At 30.4% G+C, this 3786-nt stretch overlaps 1 non-coding gene across 1 annotated transcript; it reads left to right on the top strand.

Moving 5' to 3' along the window:
• Positions 1 to 2500: 2500 nt before the first annotated feature.
• Positions 2501 to 2572, top strand: TRNAH-GUG (transfer RNA histidin (anticodon GUG)). The gene has a single exon. It is a non-coding gene; the product is annotated as a tRNA-His (tRNA).
• Positions 2573 to 3786: the final 1214 nt, after the last annotated feature.

The raw sequence follows: 3786 nt of genomic DNA on the forward strand, positions 1-3786 counted from the left end.
TCTTATTCCACAATGATTATAGAACTCAAAGAAATTTAGACGAATATTTGAATTTCAAAGCAAAAAATATATAATTACTAAGGCCATTTGAAAGTTAATAAAAAAAAAATTATAAACAAGATAAAATTCAAACTCAATGTAAACCTTCGAGTGACGTTGATTGAAGTCGAACATTGGAGACAGTGAAAATTGTCAGTACGTCTCTAATTTGCATTCACAGATCAAATTCTGAAGGAGAGTGATTGTCACAATGTATATTGTATGTATTCATTATTTACATATATGACCTACACGCTCACGAATATATCAGAGTAGGCAGATGGTGTCTAGTGTTAATACTCTCCTTTCTCTACTTTCCGCACGAAATAAAGACATTGCATGTTGATTTATGAAATTCAACGGCCTAATTTTGCATGCCAGAACGAGAACAAATGAACGAACTCACAACCGTCATGCCATTCAGACGTTGCTCCACTGCGCCACAATGTAAAACAAGAATAATATAAATAAAAGAGTAATATTATACAAATCTAGATATCTTCTCGATAGCCTAAAATCTTCACTGAGATAGCTAAATTCCAATACTATTTATTTGATGTCTACTTGTTTGTACTGTTTTGAACTTATATTTGGCAAAGCTGGTTTTTTTCTCGACGTAAAAACTAAGTTCTTTGAGATTTTAGTCTCAAAGCAAATATTATCTTAAACGAATTCATATATATTTAAAATGATGATTTCAAAGAATGTCTTTATTTATAGTATTAAACAATACAGTATTTTTATTTTCGCAGGCTTCGACAAAGAGAACTTTCTGCTTGAACTTGAGGTATTTAGACCACGCTCTGGTATTGTCCCGATTAAGAGTCGCACCTACTACTACTGCGTTTACACCCGACCGCTGTCTAATGGGGACGGAGAGTAAGGCTAGATGAAATAAAGCGTAGAACTGAAAAAAAATCGTAAAGAAACTCTTGTTTAAATAAGTAACGTAATTAGTTAGTAATATTTGCATATTAATAACATTAAAATAAACAAGATTAGATATAATATGATTTTCAATCTTTTTAATATCAGTAGGATGAATATTTAAATGCTCTTAACAATGGGAACAAAATATAGCAACATCATATTTTGTATTAAAATATTACAAAGTATAGATGAAGACCTACATACAACTGATTGAATTTTCCGCTACCATAAATGTATTGTTAAAAAAATACTTAATTTCTACCTATATTGTGGACAAGAAAATAAAATGAAAGAGCAGCCTTCTGATTTAAAAATTTTATCTATAAATAGCTAGAATTTATAGGCACGTGAAAATTCTGGGTTATTGGTTTAGAGTTTTTTGGGAGAATGCAATATAGGAGCTCTGAGACTCAGTGGAAAACGCGATCGAAGTAAATTCGAATCTTACTCGGTGTAATATTTTTATTTCGGCGTTATATTCATATGTAGAGATCACATATAAAATAACTACATAGATATGACCATATGTCAATTAACTTAAGATTTTTTCAGTAAAACGGATGTAATAATAACAAATCAAAACTGAAGAGATTAATTAAAATCTTCAATGAAAAGCTTTGTTCAATATTCAACAAGTGCTATAAATGCCGAGATTTAAATTACTTTTTCTTTTAAACACTTTTCACAGTTCAGTCTCTCAAAGAAATAAGGGTGGATTTCAGTAGGTATCTCTTGTAGAATATGTACAATAATATGTCTAATATACTTTTAGCGGACTCGATAGAAACTTACTGTTTAGTTTTTTTTTTTGTTTTTGTAAATATATAATGTAAATATAAAATATATATAGGAATATTAGTGAGTGTGTCTAAAATCTTGTTAGCTCAATTTGACCCACTTCCCCAGTGTCGGATTGAACTGGAATTTGGGTTACGACTTCAGTTCTGATGACAATGAAATTTCGTATAAGCAATCGCAATAAAATGGCGGATTACAAATTTTTGCACAACCCACCTAACATAGCTATCAAATTGGAGGGCTTGCTTTGTACAATACCCCATAAAATTAATAAAAGCTTGTTTTTAAAAAAGTTTTTTTTATATTTTATTTAGTTACGGCTTTGTGTCGGAAGAACCGGGTGTTAAAACATTCCGTTCACCACTTTTCTTCTTTTCTCACAACTTCTAGGCATTCTTACCACAGCGAATAAAAAAGTACTCTTGTGTGTGTTCATTTAGTGCTTATTATCAGATCAGAAAGATTAAAAAGATAAATATAAAATATATAAAAAATCCATAAAAATCATTATAATATCTTCAGAAACGTTGTGCAATAGTTACTTTACGTTGTGAAAAGTTTAATTTTACTTTCGACCGACTTTTTACAATCACCGTTTGAAAATCTTACTAAATTAAAATGGGCATTTAAATTGTATCACTTCGACGATTTATATGAATTTTTAATTTACCAGTATTATAATGCGGTTAAAAAGAAATTATATTTTTAGAACATTACTGTATAAGCTCCGATAGCCGTGATCGTCTAGTGGTTAGGACCCTACGTTGTGGCCGTAGTAACCCAGGTTCGAATCCTGGTCACGGCAGCGAAAGCTGTTACGGCGGAGCTATTTTTTATAAAATATTATCTATTTTTACAGTGATTCTACTTTAACTCAATAAGAAATATATTAAATATGTTTTGACACTAGAATTGCCTATTGTACTGCGGGATAAAGCGTGAAACCGATGAAAAACAATCAAATAGATACGCTCGAGCTTTATATGGGATTTCCTTAATTAATTATGATTTAAATAAAATTTACCTAGCTTTGCTTTGTAGCAACCCTAAAATATCGTGTCACTTACCAATTTGTCACTTTCAACATTCATCATACTTCAGTGACATTTAATCTATCATTTACATTTGCAAGTCATTAGATGTTCATTAAATTAAGCAATAAAAGCCTACTACTATATTGTACATTAAAATTTTGAGTATAAATAATAATACGCTCAGTTCCCAGTACTTTCGTAAGACTGACATTACTGACATATAACTTGACTGAATAAAAAATACTCTGGTTTTGATTTTTATTTATGTGTGATACATCAGAAGACAAATTAAACGAGTTATACTATTTGTAATGTTTTAAATTATTATTTTTAAAAATCCTTAGTGACATGATTAACACAAGCAAGCCTTAGGTTAGTTAGTTTAGCTGAACGTTATTAATGCTCCCCGTAACAGGGTAGGTAGAGGGATCTAGTGTTAACACATTCTGTATCAAGACTGTGTTGAGTGGCGGAACTCAACGCCACGCTTTACCTCGTCACCGGAGCGAGGCAATTTAAATATTAAATGGGTTCCCGTGGTTTTTTAATATACTTTAATTGCTATTCGGAACTACAATAACCGTTTTCGATCAGGTTTGTTTAGTTGAAAATATAAGGTGTATACAAATTATACATTTTAGTATTTACATAAATAAATTAAGTTAGGCAACGAGCAACGTATATCGAGGTCACCAATTAGATGGGTGTACAATTTTGTGGGGTACAAACTAAATCCTTTCTATCGATTTTACATTAAGCACAGTAATTACAACAGGCCAAACTATCAAAGTTTTCTGACAATAAAGTTTAAGATAGTTTTCAGTCTATTCCTAATGGATTGTTGAGGTCAGACCCCTTAGAAATATCTACTAGGTTTTAGAGAGCCTCGAAAAGTGCTATATTCATTATGTAAATAACAAAAATATAGATAAATTAATTTAAATTTTAAAGATATAAAATATTCATTATTAACTTTAAATAAATT

This window comes from Heliconius melpomene, chromosome 10, assembly GCF_056956725.1.
Source record: "Heliconius melpomene rosina isolate 202511_hmr_F chromosome 10, ASM5695672v1, whole genome shotgun sequence".
Taxonomy (NCBI): domain Eukaryota; kingdom Metazoa; phylum Arthropoda; class Insecta; order Lepidoptera; family Nymphalidae; genus Heliconius; species Heliconius melpomene.